Consider the following 21,028-nt stretch of genomic DNA (forward strand, 5'->3'; position numbering starts at 1 on the left):
AATGGAACGCAGACCCCCAACGCGATAGGAGAGGGAGTGTCAGCAAAGTACGCGGTATGCGTGCAGCGTGATGAAGAGTTAGCTGGAAAGAGCGGCACCTACATTGTGGCCGCCATGTGGAAAAAGCAGGAGCCCAGGGGACAATGCCCCTTGTCGAGTCCGAATCACGCGGAAAAGGACAAAGGGACGCAGGGAGAGATAGGAGTGAAAAGGTGATTATCACCGGTGACTCAAACCTGGCTGGGTGTTCAAAAGCAATTGTGGAGAGGGTGAAAGGCGATAAAAGAGTGGCGGTAGGGACATTTCCAGGGCGGACACTGCGTTTTGTCATGGAGCGAGCAAAAGAAAAGCTTGCGGAAAATGCCCACGTGCGCAACCTTGTCATAGTAGCAGGTGAGCTAAATGACGTCCTAAACAGGAAAGGGACCAGACTAGGCCAGCGCTTGGCGAAGGGGGTGGATGACTTGCGCGAGCTATCCCCTCAGGTGCAGATCGTGGTGTGCACGGTACCGGAGGTGCCTGTGCGTGACAGTCACGTACAAAGAGCTGTAGTGGCTGCTAATGAGGCGATATGGAAAATGAACCGAGAGAAAGGCTTCGAGGTTGTCGAAGTAAACAGGTAAGTGAGAAGGTGTGGTGTTAAATGAGACGGGATCCACTTCAATTACAGGCTAGCACTAGAAGTGGGCTGGTCACTTGGTGGTCGCGCTGTTGCTTTTTTAGGGGGCCCGCGGGCGCTGAGGAGGCGAGAGTAGGTAGTAATGATGAAGGTCCCCTAGGGAAACCTCAGAAGAGCATCACCTTCGATAACAGAAAAAGGAGGAAAGCAAGAAAGAGAGCTCGCCATACAATAGGCTACATAAACATGCAGGGCGGCAGAAGAAAGGAAAAGTGGGCAGAGATTGAGGAGCAGTTAAATAGCGAACAAATAGGGGTGTATGCGGTTACAGAAACGCACCTTAGAGACTCAGAAGAGCCGCTAGTTATTGAGAATTATGTTTGGGAAGGGTGCAACAGAACTAAGTCAGAAAGAAAGGGAGGGGGAGTCGGAATGCTCATCCATCAGGGAGCCAAATGGAAAAGAGTAAACTCACAATGTCAAGAGCATCTTTGGTTATCAGGTACAATGAGTGGGGAAAAAACTTGGCTGGGCGTTACGTATTTCTGGACCGGAAATAATTACACAGAGAAGAATAAAGAGTTAGTGGAATGCATAAGCGCTGATATTAAGGGTTTCGGGAATGGTGCTGAAATTGTCCTATTAGGTGACATGAATGCCCACATACAGGATTTAGATGGTTATACCGACAACAACGGGAAGTCAATGCTAGACCTTTGTGAGCAACATACCCTCGTTATCGTGAATACAGGGCCTAAGTGTGAAGGGCAGATCACGTGGGAAGTGGGAAACCGGCAATCGACCATTGATTACTGTCTGATGACAGAAGGAATTCATGATAAGTTGAGAGAAATGGTCATCAATGAGGAAGGGTTTAGCAGCATAGGGAGTGACCACAAACGCATCATTTTGAAAATGTGATATGTAGTTGGGAAAGAGAGAAAGGAGCGCAAAATGGCCAGTCCAAATTTTAACGCTGAACAAACAGCAAATATAGTCACTAGGGTAGAGGAAAAACTTGGCAAATGGCCAAGTAAAGAGTGGGAATATGGTGAGCTTCTAAGTGTAATAACGACAGAAATATGGAGAGAGAAACATGTTCGTCGGAAAGGAAAAAAGAAACCGAAAAGCTGGTGGAACAGGGAGATACGAGAAGCGATCGCCGAATGACAGAAAGCATCTCGAGAGCACTGGCAGGCAAAGAAGGCGCAGTTGCCGCAGGATGAAGTAACCAGTAAATGGTAAATATACCGGGAGAAAAAGTCTATGGTTCAAATACTGGTGCAAGCAAAATTAAAAGGTAAAAGTGAACGTTGGTTGTCAGAAATACGTGAGCAAAAGAAGGCCACACCTAAAATATCTTGGAACCACATTAAATTATTAGGCAGGAAGCCAACAACAATACAACACATCCTAGACGAAGATGAAAACAGACTGGAAGAAGCGGCAATAAATTACATCCGAAACGTAACAGCCGAATCTTTCCAAGGCAACGACGAGGTTGTACTTGAAGAAGAAAAGCGCATGAAAGAGACCCAAGTGAAAAAGGAGCTGGTGCTGACAAATTTCAACTGGAAGAAAGCGGAGGAGAAAATTCCTAAGCGCACAGCCACAGGGCTAGACAAGGTTCCCGTTAGATTGATTAATGAACTAGGACCAAGAAGTAAGGAAGGTCTGGTGAAAGCAGTGGAAAAAGCTTTAAAAGATAGACGAATACCATACAGTTGGCGACAAAGTAGAATGGATTTAATTTATAAAGGTAAGGGGGAGGAAAATAGAATGCACTCGTATAGACTATTGAACATCGGTATTATGCAAGCTAGAATTCAGGCAGTCAAGTTAAATCTTCAAGCATGGGCAGAGAATAATGGCAGTTTGGGAGAACTTCAGAATGGCTTCAGAATAGGTAGGCGTTTAGATGATGACTTATTTGTTCTCACTCACTGTATTGAAATATCAAAAGTAGAAAACAGACCGTTGTATGTGGCCTTTTTAGACATTACAGGAGCCTATGACAACGTATACCGCAACATTTTGTGGGATATTCTGGAAGGGGAAGGCTTAGGTGACGATTGTCTATAGCTTTTGAGAGAGATTTACCTAGAAAATACCGTTTGCGTTGAATGGGAAGGGATGAGGAGCGAGGAGACAGTTCATGTCAACAAGGAACTGAGGCAGGGGTGCCCTTTATCCCCGCTGCTGTTTATGATGTACATGGTGAGGATGGAGAGGGCGCTAGACGGGAGTAATATCGGGTTTAATCTCTCATACAAACAGGCGGGTACAGTAGTAGAGCAGCAGCTCCCCGGTTTATTTTATGCGGACGACATTGTGTTGCTAGCTAACAGGCAAAGTGATTTGCAACGTCTGGCTAATATCTGTGGACAGGAAGGCAACAATTTAGGTTTGAAATTTAGTGTTAGAAAATCAGGTGTTATGGTATTCAATGGGAACAGTGAACTGACGATGGAGATACGGGGCCAGGAAATACCTCGGGTAACAGAATATAAATACCTTGGTATATGGATAAACGAAGCCAATAGATATATGGAAAAACAGGAAAAACAATAACGGTGAAGGGGAAGAGAAATTCAGCCGTAATGAAGCACAGAGCGCTATGGGGATACAATAGGTACGAGGTCCTCCGAGGTATGTGTGTCCGGACAAGTTGACATGCTCTTTTTAGATTTTAGCAAAGCGTTCGATAAGGTACCCTACGGAAAATTAATCTACAAGCTCGAGTGTATTGGTCTTCCATTAAATATTATATCATGGATACAACTTACAAGCCTATCTCCGACACAGGCAGCAGTTCGTAGAAATTAATAAATGTTCCTCAAGTGTCCGTCAGGTAACTTCAGGCGTACCGCAAGGCAGCGTATTAGGACCGCTTTTATTTTTGATCTATATTAATGATATAATAGACGCAATCCCCGATGATGTGCATGTCAATCTATTTGTGGATGACTGTGTCATATTTAAAAAAAATCGCTTCACGAAACGATCACGCATGCTTGCAGAAATCGGTCATGGCAATTTCCAATTGGTGCAAACTTTGGGGCATGGAATTAAATGTACATAAAACAGTCTTGCTGCGAGTAACAAGAAAAAAGGAACCTAGTATATTTTCCTATGTTCTAAACGACACAAAAATAACTGAAGTTGAACAATACAAATACTTAGGCGTCACATTCACTAACAGATTCTCCTGGTCAGACCATATTTCCCTTACATGTTCAGCAGCTTTGCGGAAATTATGGTTCTTGAAAAGGAAACTTAAAAAGGCACCGGTAAACACAAGAATTTTAGCATATAACACATTCGTGCGATCGAAACTTGAATACGCAGCGGTTGTATGGGATCCTCATACCAAAAAGGACATCATGAATTTGGAACGTGTACAAAGGAAGGCCGTTAGATTTATTTTTGGAAAATATAAAAGAGAGGATTCCCCGTCCTTACTAATGCTTAGGAATAAAATCACTTCACTAGAACACAGGCGTAAAGTTAGTCGTCTCCAGTTTTTACATAACATGATAAATGGAAAAATCGGGCTTCAAATACCTCAACATGTAACGCCTCTTAATGCACGAAAAACAAGACATAGACACAACTTTTCCCATACGCCATTATTTGCTAAAACAAAATCTCACATGAATAGTTTTTATCCGCGTACTATAAACGAATGGAATTCTCTCCCTGTTGAAGTACTTCAATCGGGGAACTTCACAAATGCGTTGGAAAACTATTTTTTACAAAAAATAACACAACCATAAACACAAATTTTTGCACTATTTTTCTCGTTTTCATATGTGAACTTTCCTGTATTTAGTTATGTTTAGTGTCCGATTGTTGTTTGGCACAGCGTTTTGATCCACATATAAATTCAAATGTGCGATTATTTTGTTGTAGTTACTGTGCTAAGGGAAGCATTGTATTTTTTGTAACGTGACTATGGGATGCATCATTTTCATGCACTGTTTATATATACATTTTTTTATTATCTTTGTTGCGTTGTTATTACCTTGTCAACTGTATTACCCCTCCTGCATGGGCCAGTATGTTGGCCTGCAGTATGAATAAATAAAATAAATAAAAATAAAAAAATAGGTACGAGGTCCTCCGAGGTATGTGGAAAGGTGTAATGGTTCCAGGACTTACTTTTGGAAATGCGGTTGTGTGCTTTAAATCAGGGGTACAATCAGGACTCGACGGGAACCAAAGATCAGTGGGTCGCCTCGCATTGGGCGCTCATGGGTAGACTACAAATGAAGCTGTGCAGGGTGATATGGGCTGGACTAGTTTTGAAGTGAGGGAAGCTGGCAGTAAAACTTACTATGAAAAACGGCTGAGTAATATGGAAGAAAATAAATGGGCTGGGAGAGTGTTCAGGTATCTGTACAGGAAAAACATTGATTGACAGTGGAGGAAAAGAACTAGGAAGCTTACCAGCAAGTATGCGGCCTGTAGGGTGGGCAACACAGCAACAAAGAAGGTCGAGCGGAAAGTCAGAGAGGCTGAAATAATCTCACAGGTGGCGGCAATGGAAAAGAAACCTGCCATGAGTAAGTACTTAAGAGGAAAAAACGAAATCAGGAAAGAAACAATTTATGATAACTCAAAGGGAAGCTCGTTACTTTTCGAAGCGAGATCGGGATGCCTTAGAACACGCACCTATAAAGCGAGACATAAGAGGGAAGAAGAAGCATGTGCTTGCTGCGGTAAAGCTATAGGGAAACTATGGAGCATGTTTTATTAGAATGTGAAGACGTCTACCCAGCGGCCAATTTAGGCACCACTGGCCTCCTTGAAGCCCTTGAGTTCAGCGAGAGCAGTGGAAAAGTAAACATGTCCGCATAGCCATTAGTAAGAGGCGATTGGAGGATCGGCGGAAGAAAAGTAGGGAAACGACAAAAGACGGAGACGTACAAAAGCAGAGTTCGCAATAGGGGATCAGAAAATCTGGATGTGGTAGTTCATACTGTATTTTTCTTCTTTTGTATTGTTTAACCTAGGTAGGACATTAAGCAGTTTAAAAGCAAGAGCTTGGTGGCTCAACCCACCGCCCCGTTCCAAAGTAGCCGCTCATAACATCCATCCATCCATCCAGTTGTACGTGGGCAACTTCCTCCGTTCTTATTCTACCAAGCGCAAATTTACTAATGCATGCCATCCGCAGACGAACGATCTTACGGAGGGGCTTAATCGAACAATAACAGACATGCTGTTCATGTATGTTTCTGATGGCCATCGTGACTGGGATACTGCTCTCCCGTTTGTTATATTCGCGTACAATTCATCACGCCACGACACTGCTTGTTACTCGCCATTTTATTTGTTGTGCGGCCGAGATCCAGTATTGCCTTTTAATACAATACTGCCTACCGCTCAAGAGTCCGCGTCTCAGTATACAAGCGATGTCATTGTTGGAGCCCAAGAAACACGCGAAGTTGCTCACCGTCGCCTTTGTGCTTCTCAGAACAAGCGGAAAAGCATTTGCGACAGTAGTCAGCGGGACGCCGATTATATTCCCGGGGATCTTGTCCTTCTGTGATCTCCCACCCGCTGTTTCGGCCTCTCGGAAAAACTGTTGTCCCGCTACTCCGGCCCTTACCGAGTTCTCAGTCAGGTAGCCAACGTAACGTACGAGACGTCTCCGGTCACACCTACTACTCGCTCCATCCAGACTTCCCATCACGTCGTTCAGGTCAGCCGCCTAAAACGCTACCAGTCCTTTTCTGCCTAAAAAGCAGCGGGACGGCGCTTCCACGCCAAATGTAAATATGTTGCGCAGCTCTGTACAAAGCTGAGGAAGATGAGCATGAGCTTAGGTCTTGAAGAAGTGAACGCTTCAATGACTAGCCTGCTGTAGGCTTGGCTTTGTAAATTACTGTAAATTACTGTACATTCTGTAAATTAAAAAATAAATAAATTATGGGGTTTTACGTGCCAAGATCACGATCAGATTATGAGGCACGGTGTAGTGGGGTAATATGGAAAATTTTGACCACCTGGGCATCCTTAACGTACACCTAAATCTAAGTACACATGTGTCTTCGCATTTCGCCCCCATCGTACTGCGGCCGCCATAATGTAAATACGCTACCCGTTTTGCTTCTTCTTTCAGGAAAAATATTATTCTAAACCTAACTTAACGGGAAGCTTTAGCTCCTACATGGGAAATGAGCAATCCTTTCTTACAACCACTGCACCGCAATTCATGAGTTATGTTGAACTTGAAAGAAATAGTTAAAATGACATTTCAGAAAGCGAATTTTTATTTAGCTTCCACTTTTTTAAATTCTAAAAAAATTCGAAATTTCAAGAAAGAATACTTGAAGTATACGACTCTGTACATCAGCAACTAAAAGCGATATCGGAATTCTGTAAGCTCCACCTAATATTTCATTTAATGCGAACAAAAATGATACATCATAGGCCACCCTGAAATACACCACTAACTCTTGAATATGGCATTCGCAAAATCTTTACAGGCCTTGTAACAACTCCACATAAGTTATAAATTCATACATCGAATTTGGCCGATTGAGATGCTCCAAGGGATGCAGTTTAGAGGGATGCGATATCAGTTTTTATCCGAACTAACGGATTGGTAAACTTCGTACTTCTATTCTTTCTTCAGATTTACCGATTTCCGATAATTCTTGTCAATAATGCCTTGACCTAAATCAACATTATTATTGCAGCGATCACTGTGGTCTAACGTTCTCTCTTGAATGCATCAATTCTCATTCAGATCGGTTGAGCGGTTTGAGCGATTTCGTCATAAAATCATTTATGCGTTCTACATGTATTTCAGCAGCCGGCATCGAAAAAGGGTCCGAGCTAAAGCTTCCTCTTATTGAATGACACCGGTTCTTAGAAAACACGAAACATAACGCTGACTATAAAGAAGAACTACGAAGAAAGGAAACCCAACGGAAGCTTTGCGGCAGCCGTTATCTCGGCCAGACATCTCACCCGGAATGCCGGCGAGCTGTCTGGCAAGGTGTCTAGCAAAATCATCCATTAATTGCAAGTCGATTCATTGCAGGTTGTCTTCAAGATAAGGCTGATACATAAGCGCGCTCATTTCCAACTGCCGAGGTGAAGCAACAGTTTCAGGGTGTGCTTTTTTTTATTATGTTTTCTTTAGTTGTGCGTCATGATATACGTCACGGCGGGAATTTCAAATCTTTAAGGTCGATACGCCACGTGGGGGCGAAAAAACAAACTAAACGCATGTCCAGAATTCCTGGGTATGTGCCGTGCCGAAGCGCCGGATCGGACGCGCGGCGTGCGACAAACAGGGCAGATTTTCCTCGTCAGGCGCGTCCGACAACCGCACCGTCATTTGGCCGCAGCCAATTATAGCGCGGCTGGCATGTGACGTTCTCTAACGTCCCCTCCACAGAGGCGGCGCCGGCGGATCGGTTTCTCGCCGTCTTTTTTTTTTTTTTTTTGCCAGCTGCCGTTTGTCTCCGACGCGAAATAGTTACCATTTCAGTAAAATCGAACCTGTGCCTTCTCTGCAAAGCAGCGCCTAGTAGACTAGTACTAAGCTACTGGCGAGATCGGGAGCCGCGATGCGAGGGCATTTCGCGGGCAGACTAGTATACACACCGACCGTCTGGGCGAGGCTTCTCGCTTCGCTTGCGCGTTTGCCCTTCGCAACGACTGCGTCTAGTAAACCAATTGTATTTAATTACGGGCGACCAAACTGCGTACAGCGTTAATTGTTTTGGCAAAAATAAGCGCTCTTCGACGAGCTCGGAGCTTGCGCACCGCTCGATCGTTCGGATGCACGTAGCGTGTGCCCCGAATCGTCGCATGCCGCATGTTGTAAAGCCTAGCACGTCGAAACATGCAGCGCCGCACGTCGGATCGGACGCCGAATCGTACCGTGTGTCTCTTGCCTAAAATAAACGCAAGTGCGCTTCAGATCCTGCAGCAGGCAAGCAACGTGCTGCGTTCCTTTCTCGTCGTGCGCTGATTGAGGCAACAAAGACAGCAACTTGCTCGTTTTTACAGCTTGCAGTGAAAGGGGCAACAGTTATTTAGAGATAGTCGCTTTAGATTTTTGGTTGGCGCTAACGTTTTGTTTTACGCATTATTGGGTACATGTAACGGTTCTATTTCAATGCTATTCGTTTTTGCACTTCGTCCTTGGTCCGAGCGGCGCTCCGCCCGCGTTACCGCTTGGATAGGCTGGTCGTGAAGGGTGGATGACGAGACGAATAGAATCTAGCGAAAGGAAGTCTTGCAAGGGCAAACCAAAAATACCTTTAGGTATACATACGGCCGCTGGCGAGGTGAGGCACTCCTACCACGAGCAATAGAAAAATTAACGAAACTCGTCCTCTGCCGACTCCCGTTGACCATGCACTCCTGGAGGAGGAAGAGGAACTGGCTACAAAATAGAGGGAAAACGGCGGTAATTGTCTCACACAATGGGGGGGGGGGCGACCTCAAGCACGCTGTTGGGGGAATGGGGAAATAAGATTACAAGAAGAAGAGTAAAAGGGGCGGTAAGAGTGTGTGTGTGTGAAAGAAAAGAAAGAAGTTAACCAGAAACGTCTCCGGTTTGCCGCCCCACACGGGGGAAGGGGATCTAAAGAGAACGGAAGAGCTAGGTTAACAAAGAAACGCAAATCGGCGCGCGACGAAATAAAAAGCGGCACGCATCGCTGTCACAGCTATAGCCTATCTCGAAGTACTGCAACATTGAACTATAACGCTCCAGCTGCCTTTAGCACAGACGTCCGTTGTGACTACTTCCCCAATATCTTTTACTGGTCCGACCACAGTATTCTGTCCAGTTTTACAGCGAAGCTGTCTATGGCTAGGATCTGGAAAAAAATGGGTCCGAGATGTTGACAAAAACGAATCATGTGGGCCGATCCTAGTGATAGTGCAGAGAGGGTCCACGCTCAATGGCACATACCGCTGTGGGCTCGGGGACTTGTAACACGAACTTCAACTACTCTTGTCACACGTGGGACTCAAAGAGGTCCCATGCACAAGAGTGTTCTCGAAAAAAAAAATGTAACAAAAGGACTGTTAAAAAATTCTCGGCGCCAACCGCGCAAACGCGCTAGGGCCATTGTTCGCCGTAAAAAATAAAGGAAAAAAATAATACTAATTTTAAAAAATAACAAATAAACAAAAATAAGGAAAACAGAAATGCCAAAAACACACAAAAAATAAAAGAAACAACGAAGCTATGATGTTAACAAAAACAATGCACCGGAGCGATGAACACTGTTGCCTAAACCCGTGCCGTCCTTTTTCTTGACGAGCACAAGTGGAGATGCCCATGGGCTACTCGAAGGCTCTATAATGCCTTTTTCTGCCATCTTGTCGACTTATTTTTGTATAATCACTCGTTCAGCAGCAGAAGCGCGATACGGACGACGATGAATAGGGTTGGCGTCGCCGGTGTCGATTCGATGCATGACAACCATTTTCTGGCCAAGCGGGCGGTTGTCGAAGTCAAAAACATCCCGATACGACGCTAACACACGGCAAAGTTCATCAGCGTGTGTAGGTGAAAGGTCCGCGGTTACCATTTTGTCGAATTCACTGGTGGGCAAGCTGACGGATCCAAGTTGAAGGACACCTGCGCCACAGTCGACGAAGGCTGAATGTGTGGACAAAAAGTCAATGCCCAAGATCACGTCGTATGGGCAATGCTCAAGCACAAGAAACAGAGCACTTGTCCGATGGTCAGATATAGTGACGCGGGCAAGACATGTTCCAACAAAGCTAGGTGTGCTTCCATCAGTGACTCTTACTGCACGTTGCACGGCACGTGTCAGGACTTCCTTCATCTTCTCACGAAGACTAGCGCTCATCACCAATATTTGTGCAGCGGCGTCAATAAGGGCCGTAACAGTAACACCGTCGCTTCGAGCAAATTAAAGCGGGTAGGGATAGTCAGACGAGGTCTTCGAAGCCGGGTCAATAATGCAGCGTCACCTCCGGGAGCTGCATGCACTCGTTAGTTTTCCGGAGCGTAGCGTCGAGGGTTGGCAGGCGACGGGAAACGGTGGGCGGGCTTGCGGCGAGCGAGATCGGCGGTCGAGCGGTGATGGTGAACTACTATATACACAGCGGTACAGTACACTGTAACAGCGGTGCTAGTGTCGCCATCGGGCGTGTCAGTCGGCAGAGAGCGCGTCGATGTTGTACGGGAGTAGCCTTCAGGACGAGGGTTCTGGGTGCTCCAGCCAGTCGGCGACGTTCGACGGCACCGGCAGTGCCGCGCAATATGCCCAACTCGAGAGCACGCGAAACATATTGGGCGATCATCCGGCGTCCTCCACTCGGCGGGATTGCGGTATCCCGAGTAAACAGGCTGGTCCCTCTGTGCGATTGGTGGATGTGATCATGTGACTGGTATTACTGGTGGAACGCGCACGGTGCACACAGAGGAGAGTCCCCGATCTCCTGTCGAACCACGGCTTGAATCAAGGAAACCATATAGGCTGGTTGGCAGTCAAGACATCGGGCACAAGAGGAGCTGGTGACATTGCTTCTACTTCACGACGAACGATACGTGTCAAAGTGTCCGAAGCAGGCGATTGTAAAGTCGGTGGCGGTTCTTCGCATGATGACGATGTGGCAGTATTGGGGAGCCTGGTGAATTTGATGGGCGATGCGGCGGGATTTTGCTTGTTAGAATCGCCGACACTCTTTCACAATGGCACCCACGGTAGCACAGTTCCTGAGTACCAAGAGGTTGAATGCATCGTCGGCGATATCTTTGACTATGTGCCCGATCTTGTCTACTTCGAACATGTTACCTTCAACGTTGCGGCAAATCGCTAGATTATCCTGAATATACGAAATGTGTGATTATGTAGATGACTGCGCAAGAGCCAAGTTCTTCTTTAGCGGCTAGCTGACGACACAATGGCTTGCCGAACAAGTCGTTCGGTTTTTCTTTGCATAGGTCTCAGCTGGTGAGATCGTGCTCATGCGTCTCGTACCAGACGCATGCGGTTACCTTAAGGTAAAATACCACATTTGCCAGCATAAGCATTTCTTCCCACCTATTCTGTTTGCTGACATGTTCGTACCATGAAATCCAATCCTCAATGTCCACGTCATATGTGCCACAGAAGGTGCCTGGATCTTTTAAAAGCGATAAGATGACAGACGGCGGGGACGGCGGCTGCGCGGTAAGTTCCGGCGCGCTGGGTGCTTTCAGTGGCCATCGCCGAGGGAACAACGCGGCGACCACTTCGGAGTTCCATGCTGGGGTGATGGTGAACAGGCAGCGTGCCCAGCTCTTCCACCAAAAATGTTGCACAAAAAACGTATATTTACAAATATTTACAAGTAAGGCGAGCAGCACAGGAGTCACAGCAGCCAAGATGGCGAGGAGCAACTTCTACCTCTTCATCGATGCCGGCCAAATGCGACAGACATATGTTTCGCGGCAATATGTATAAAGTAAAAAGAAATACAAAGTTAAAAATAAAGATGAAACATACAACGAAGTTGCAGCACAACCTTCTGTGTAGTGTAACGCGGGCGGACCCAAAGAGGGTGCGCGAGTGTTCCATCGCAATTCCAGACATTCATTTACTGATCCAAAGGGGAAGGCTGAATTATGGTTTTGCTCGTTATAGAGGTTAGGCTGGTTATGTGCCACTGATAATGTCACATAACAAGAGCACCATTTACACCAAATACACACGCATCTTAAAGGGACACTAAAGTGAAAAATGATTTCTTCTGCATCAGTGAATTACCGTTCTACAACACCAAAAACACCACTCTTACAACGATAAGACGTTTGGTAAGTCAGAAAAAAGCGCAAGAACGAAATACGGGTGGCGACGCCTACTTATGTTCCCGCACCTGGGGGCTGTGACGTCTTGGATATTGATGGCAGCTTCTAGGGCCTACTAATTATATATAGCGGTACAGATTGACTACATTGTGTTCTAAAGGAACGAAATATTAAACATGGCAAGTTTCGGGAACCTTTATTCAGCCAACGCGGCCCAAAATGCGAAAGCCTACTTTGGAATCCCTGACGTCACGCTGACGTACCGGCGCTGGGGTTTCGGCGCGAAATTCAAATACTGATACATGGACTTTCATTTTTTCATCTAATAATCAAACAATTTTTTTTAAATGACTGCCTGCAGGGTTCTCCATTAACACCCCCCCCCCCCCCCTTTATTTTAATGTTCATTTCTTCCGTTTTCAGGATACTCTGAAACGATAAGGCGCAAGTGTCCATCTCCTTTGTACATCGGGCTCAGCTTATACATAGCGTGAGAAACCGTACGACGGAATTGGCTGCGTGAAATGATTATCGATGGCATCGGCGCGCCATACAGTTACGCGACCATCACAGCTACAATGATAGTTTTCGCGCGAGCCTAACAGCGATAATGGAATACGGACGTGTGGGTTACATCGCTCAGTGTGGAAGGGATTCACAGCATCAGTTCAAACGGCGCATTTGTCATGCGTACAGAGAGCCACCTTCTCCCAAAGTGTTGCGAAGGTTTTTGCAACGAGAACGAAAAAAAACGAGAGCCATGGCGTCGTCGTTAGACCAGCTACTGCTCTTGTAGGGTAAAGAATGAGGCAGCATACAATAGTGAATAAACGAAACTCATCGCGGAATTCGAACCCATATCCTTGCAGCTATAGGTGACGGAAGGCTGCCCGACCAATGCTGAGTTGCGTAGATCTGGTAGGAGACTTTTTTTTTTCTTATTGGTTTTTCTCCCGTGGGCGAGCAAGCTTTAAGGCTGCAGGACACAAAAATAAGATCCCAATGTCGGGAACAGTTGGGTGGGCGGTTGAGCGCGGCGGCGCGCTATTTTTGGAGGCTGTAAACGCCGTGGTGCGACAGGTCTCCCACTGGCCTTGCGTGCCGAGCTAACTGCCTATAGCCTTCAGGAATACAATGTCGGGCAATGTTCTAGGCACCCAAACGAACTGACAGCTCGGCAGCCGGGCTTCGTCGACACGGGTCACACTGCCAACCGGATCAACAGCATCTATTAGCGGCGAGAATTTGGAGTGGCGCCCTCTCGCGACTGACGTCACGGCCAGGACGCCGCTCGCTCCGGCTGGCTCGGCTGCCGCGCGCGCTCGTTTTCTTGGTGCGTCTTGGGGCATTGGCGGCTTGAGCCGTACTTACAGAAGGTTATTTCGGATTATTTCTGTTGTCATGCGTGGATCGCAGTTTCTTCTTTCAAACCGCGTGAGTCATGAAAATTTGCGACTTGGATATCGCAAGCTATGTAGCGCTGAAGGGGTCTACGTACTGGTCTTGCAATGCGTATATGCACCCTGTCTGTTCATAAATTTTGCTTAAAAAGAACGTCTGCAAGTTCAACACGCGAAGTTATTTATGATGCTCCTCTAAACACTTAACATTCCCTTATTACTTAAGTATGAGAGAGATATCATTTTACATGGAAGAAATACCTTGATATTTGGTGTCAACATTATATATCCGTGTTAGAAGGACACTGCCCAGCGAAGCTTTCATCATAAATCTTATCACTCTGGTGAGTTGTTTTAGTCAAATGTGGCAACTGTATTAAGGCCTAAATGGAAGAGATAAGCGCGCATTTTGTGTGAAATGGTACTACTTTCACCGTTCTCTTAAATAGGCACCCAGAAACGCATTGGCTGTTAACACGACGGCGCATCATAGTATATATATACGTCACGAACACCATAACAGCAATCACATGAAAGAAAATTTCGTGGTTAAGATCGAGAACCATGCAATCACCTGCAAGCGATGAAATGTGTCATATAGTGGCCCTCACTAGCTTTTATCGACGATATGGCACACCCCTCCTGCAACGGAAGCAACCGACTGCCGTTATGGCGAGGCGCGCTTTGTTCGCGAAACCCACCATTTCACTACAACTTCGAATTGAAACCATGAAGTAGCTCTTTACAGCTCCAATTACAATGCCTATAGCATACTCGAGGCACTACAGCACAGCTTAGGCTGCGTTGAAATGGAAAATGCAAACACATCCTGCCTCAACATGTCTCGATCCTGCGTTTTTTAATTACACAGACTGAAAACTATTTGCTCCGTCAGTGCATAAAAAAAAACCTCGCGTACCCGCCTCTTAAAGAAGACACCACAAGTCTCACATGAACACTTGACCTCCACTGGGGAACAATGATATCCTGAATATGTGCAACACTACTAATGAATGGGCCTTAGGCTTCTTGCTGGCTGCAGCGAACCGGTCCAAGAGGCATATTTCACTCAAATATTTGACCGCAGCAGCCTGTGTCAGTTCTCCAAACAGATTCATCATGTCTGTTTCTGAAGCAAGAAGCACCAGTAAATTGCTCAAGTGAGTTGAACGTGTAGCACGGAAAGGGAATAAATATTGGTACATTCCTTTCTGTGTGCTGCAAACAGCTGTAAACATCAATCAGATTTGCTTCAAGTTACTGCCACTTAAATTTAACCAGTGAAGAACGGCCTAATGTTGAGAACCAGTCAAAAACGCAAGTGGTGCTGGCCGAATCTAAACTGCAGTGTTAGTTAAGTCCTCGTGTTACTGCCGATGGTTTCTGTGAAGAAATAGAAAAATTCGATATTATACCGTGAACTATTCGTCGTGAGCAAACATGTTTTAGCGGGTTAAAATCAAGATAAATGTTGTAGGAGTCATATATAGTCAGCGTTTATTTGCGACACGCATATTGCACCATAGTGGGTACGGAATCTTAACTAGATTCCTACGTGCTGTGCTTTATTTGCGTCTATGCTTTTATTGTTCACGTGAGCTACCACTGGAAAGTGTAGATCCGCGCATAAAAAAAAAAACCCGTAACGGGCTGGTCTGAGCTCCCTCGGGTGGCACAATAGCGTTGCCTTCGAGAAATATATTGTCTAGGAAATAAGCTCCTTGACTACATTTTCGCGAACGAATACATCGTATAATATATATTTGAGAGGCCCGTCATAAGTATACAGGCATCGGGAACGGAAGCGAACAAACGGAAACACTGCAGAAGGCGTCGGACACCGCCCGAACTGCAGCAGACGACAGGCGCGAGCCCGTGCCCTGACGTCACGCGAGCGGCGCTCGCAGCGCCCCTCTAGGTCGTTCTCGGGGCTAATAGGCACGTCGGAGACCAGACCACGGGGTGTCTTCGAAGAAGTGGAAGTATGCTGTTAGGGAACGCATCAGCAGCGAGAGGAATGCGTCACAGTATGCACTCACAAAATGGGAGCTTTATTCAATAAACGTTATTGCGAACGATCATCGTGACGAGCATAAATTGCGGCAAATTAATGCCCTTGAGCTGGCCGCGCACGTCACGTGTTCAAAGAACACGTTTCATTATCAGTCGACACATAATTATACGATCCACCTACATCGCTGTGACAACGGCAAAGGAAATATTTCTGTTCTCTTTTTCTTCCATCCACTGTTCACACCCATCAATTTGTTACAGAACGCCCCTTGAAAAAAAGAAAGATTAAATTCTGGGATCTTACGTGCAAAACCACCATTGATAATGAGGCACGCTGTAGTGGAGGGCTTCGGATTAATTTTGACCACCTGTGGTTATTTAACGTGCACCCAATGGCCGGTACGCGGGCGTTCTTGTATTTCACCCCCATCAAAATGCAGCCTGTCTGTGTTGCCGGCCCCTCGCAATGCAAGGCTTTCGCTGTGATTTAAAAAAAAGTCGCTCACCCGCCAGCATTGTATCGCTAGCCTCCAAAGAAAGAACTTCCACTACGCAACGTCAGCAGGAGTATCGCTCGCTAAACAGACATAGAGAGTATAGCGCCGCTTCTTGGCATAGTACGTTTCTCACTCGTTATCTACACACATCCACTCCAACTCACATGCACACTACGCCGACTCAATCACCAACGTATCAAGAATAAGTGAATGGGCGCACTGTTGAATCAATGTGACGAAGCACGGTGACGGCGACTACACCGGCAGCACACGAATGTTTGAAGCTGGACGTTTCGCGACAGTCCACAAAGGAAGCGAGTGACTAGCGATAATACGTCTGTGCTACAAGCTATTACAAAGTATAGAAGATCCACGTTCCCAGCCTTGTGAGAAAGAACAAATCTGTCGCAATTGAGTACACCTGCGAGCGATAAAGCAGAAAATAAACAATCACATAGTGATCGCACCGAAGAACGTTACTGGGTCAGACACACGACAAGCCGCTTCTTCAAAGTGTTTGCCAAATAAAGAACGAAGAGTAAAAATATTCACCTACGACTGCGATACTACCTAATGCAAAATTTGAGCGCTGCTGTCTACGTGCTTTCATTTCGCGATATATTGGCTGGCGCGTACAATGTCTCGTGCGGTACGACCCCAGCGGAGCGAAGGGTGGAGCGACTGCCTCGCTAATCCGGAGATCGCGAGAGGCAGCGCGTGGCTTGCGCGTGGGCGCGATTCACAGCAGCCGCCGCAGGCAGACCCCCCACTCATGCGGCGCTTTAGTGAACAGACGACGCATATAGTGCCTATAATATTCTAAAGAGCTCGATGCGCGCGTCCCCGCGAACGGAGCGGAAGCGAGCGAGCGCATCGAGGTACTCTAGGCACTCTACGCGTCGTCTGTTCATTGAAGCGCCGCATGAGTGGAGGCGATCGAGCGCACCGGGGCACCCTATAAGGACGCGCGCTACTATGGCGCCATCTCGTAGCCATCGTCGCCGTAGTCCTCTTGCGCGGCACTACGCTTTTCTTCTCACGCTTTCGTCATACTCTCTTCCTCCGCTTTCTGCATCATAGTTCCGCTGCACCCTTCTCCTCCGCTTTGCTCCTCGCGCTGTCTTCTTTCTCGCCGTCTTTCATTGCCCGCTGCGCTCCGCGTTTGCTCTCATCTTTCGCTGTGCTCGTTCGCTCGGTTACGAGGTACGACACCTACGCCCGCTGCAGGGACGGGTTCCTAAGAGCTGCGCTCTAAAACACTCAGAAAGTTTGGACAGCTTGTAATACATTTCTAGCACCGCTTTTAGTACAAACACCGTATACGCGGCTCGCGTCGTCTGTACAAAGCGTAATGAGCTCCGAAAGCGCTTACACGACCTTTGAAGCTGTGGTCAAAGCTTCGTGTCGTTCACCCAGTCACAGTCTATACGGTATCCGCCGAAACAGAGCTTTGCTGAGACGCACCGGAGCGTCATGTACATCCATTGTAAACACGAAGGCAGCTGAGGCCAGCAATGGACGCGTCACCACGTGATCAAACACGGCAGTGCTCACGGGATCGCCGCGAAAAGGGTCTATCATCACCTCTAGGGAGAAGTAGCGTAGCGCAGCTGTTGTTTGTGAGGTGAGAAGTACACGGGGGCCTTGGTTATAAGCATGGGAATGCCGGCAAGGGAAAGGATGGGGAACCTCGGATTGGTATATATCGTCGAGAGCCAGCACACCTAGCTCGAAGACGCGCGTCATCCATGAGGATTATTGCTCCCTCTGTAAGTATGTGGTGTAACAGTGTTGTGTATTTGGTATGTCATTATGTAACAATTTATTATTACATTGTACACTAATATTGACTACGCACAGTGCCACGGACGGGACGTTTAACTTGGAGGTAAGACGAAGTCTATGCTTACCACGCGGCGGTTTCAGTAGCATATATGTTTCAGTTTTTTTCGTTTACTTTTTGTGAATACGCGAGCATACATTAAACGGACACTAGGAGCAACATTAAATCATTTATAGGCTGGTGCTTTTTAAAAAATCCCCTTTTATTCATTTGACGCAAGAAGGTTAGTCATTACGAGCGAAACTGAAGACCACTTTCTCGAATTTCGCCCAGACGAACTTCAAGAAATTTTGTTTCTTCGGATTTTTTTTTAGTGAGAATGTTTTCGCGTGATCATGAAAAATGCAACCGGTTATTTGTGCCAAAACATCAGCGATTCATTTATTCAAAGTTTAATATACGTCTCATTACGATTTCATCTAATAAGAGATGTTAGAAAGCATCTTTCTAGAACGATAATGGTAATGCGCGGGCTAATTTTAACTTGTACGGTTTCATTAATAAAAGCGATTGCACAATAGAGGCTGTTCAAAATTAATCTTTACGGTTTTCTTAAAGTTAGGCAGTGGGAGGCACGCGAAGACGACCTGTGCAATTAAGTTATGTGGCCAAGGGGACCCAAGAATTATAATTATCGCTGTCAGCAGCCCAATTAACTAAAATTGAATAATTAACTTTTTGTTGACTGCAGTAAGTGGGTATGTTTGTATTGAAAAGTTAGAGGCAGTCGTGTTTCTACCCGGTATCAGTTGGAAGAATTCTAGCGTGTTTGTGCCCCGAGATATCCGTTTCCAAATTTTAATCGTCGTTCGCATGATCACGCATGCAAGAGTTAGGATCGGCGCAAAGCTCCTCCCTGACGTGACGCGGCTATTGCGTACGGCGCTTAGTCGGACAACGGGGCGGAGGCATTGGTAAAGATGATAACTGTCCCCCTTCCCCTCTCGGCTGGCGAAATAAGAAATCGAAGGACCCAGAACCGCTGTCGTAATACGAGACCGCGCAGCCTGTAACGATGGCGGCAGCTGCCATGCCGAGATAATGGCGCGAGCGGAGAAGCCGGAGGGCAGTGCGCGTGCGTAATGGTGACTAGACGAGCGGGCATGGTCCTTGCCTGTGCTACGCAAATAACGTGACTGATGATTTCCAAGTATTGTAAGGATTTCGCCAGCCGAGAGGGGAAGGGGAACAGTTATCTTTGCCTATGCCTCCGCCCTGTTGCCAGACTAAACGCCGCACGCAACATCCACGTCACATCAGGGAGAAGCTTTGCGCCAATCCTCTTTCTTGAATGCGTAATCATGCGAACGACAATGATACGTGTAGAAACACGACTGCCCCTAACTTTTCAATGCAAACATACCCACTTACTGCAGTCAACAAAAAGTTAATTATTCAATTTTAGTTAGTTGGTCTGCTGACAGCGATAATTATTATATCTCACTTTGTGTCCCCCTGGCCACATAACTTATATGCACAGGTGGTCTTCGCGTGCCTAATTTTAAGAAAACCATAGAGCTTAATTTTGAACACCCGGTATTGGCCTCGAGCTCCACCACTGGAAAAGCTGGCGCCACCGTCGGCGTGACGTGCTAGGAGGGATCACGTGGACATAGCGGCCGCGTCGGCTGCTTCGGGCGCGCCGAAGCGAGCTGAAAACGAGTTTAAGTTCCTTCGTACGCTGCGGTCTTCATTTAGTGGCAAAATTTTCCCGCTTCGAGTGTCTCCTTTACAACGCTTCAAAGCACTGCAATAGGTAGTGGCTGCCTTTGAATGCGCGCAACATGGTAGGCTACTGCTCGGTGCCACAGGGCCAGACGCACGTAACGGAGGCCGGTGTCAGCCTTATTCACACGTAGCCACAGGACAAGAAGCTGCGTGAAGCTCGGCGCGCGACACACAAAACCGGCAAACAGCCATCGGCTAGAACTCGGGTATGCAGCAAGCACAGACGCGAGGAAGATTTCTGCTACGGCGCCGGGTCTGTGATGTTCGGAAAACGCGCACTGAGACGCTTGCCCGAGTCCGCTGCCCGACTAGTGTCATGACGGTTTGGTCTATGAACTTGTCGATGCTATAGATACTGGGAAGTTCAGTGGAGTGGAAAGGCAGCGGTAAGAAGCACATTTAAAGAAAGCATGGCATATGGTCATGTTTGTGTTATGAATTAATGCACTGGATTACAAAAAAAGGAGCAGCGGGAAATTGCACGCTGAGAACAGCGATAAACGTACAGTGCGACGCAACTCGAGAAATAATATTGAAAGGTCAAAGAATTTAGAAGAAAAAAAGATTGGATCGTCGCGACGGCACATTACAGTCCCCGTAGGCGTGGAAGTCTCTACAATGAAATTATTTTTGAACAGCTCTGATAGCGCCCACGCAACAATGGTTGCTTGTATACTGTCAAATGCTCATATTCTGCGGCCTAAAGCTCATGGCACGGTGCGAAAACGCGCGCGCGGAGAAAGCGAAACAGTGCGCGGACAAGCATGCAGACGCGCAGTCGGTCGCTGCGAATCTGCGCGATCGCTGCATTGAGGCTTCGTTCTATTACGCTCCATTTAGTTATACAAACACTATAAGAACATATTTCACATAGTTTCCTGTCGGCGTTTACCTACCTTTCACACAAGAAGCCGGTTCGGGAGACTCCATCGCGGCGACCGCGCGCAGTGGCGTTCACTGTACGCATTCGGTAAAGAGATAGCGTCTGTAAACGATTCTGTGCTTTCAGTTTGCCTAAGATTATTATTTAGACACCAAGAAACTTCTCTCGTTTCGAAAGTACGTACAGAAATGTCCGGGAGAGCTCGCGCGTGGTGTTTTCAGTGAGCGCTGACAGCAAAACCTATG

The sequence above is a fragment of the Dermacentor andersoni genome, chromosome 1 (assembly GCF_023375885.2).
Source record: "Dermacentor andersoni chromosome 1, qqDerAnde1_hic_scaffold, whole genome shotgun sequence".
Taxonomy (NCBI): domain Eukaryota; kingdom Metazoa; phylum Arthropoda; class Arachnida; order Ixodida; family Ixodidae; genus Dermacentor; species Dermacentor andersoni.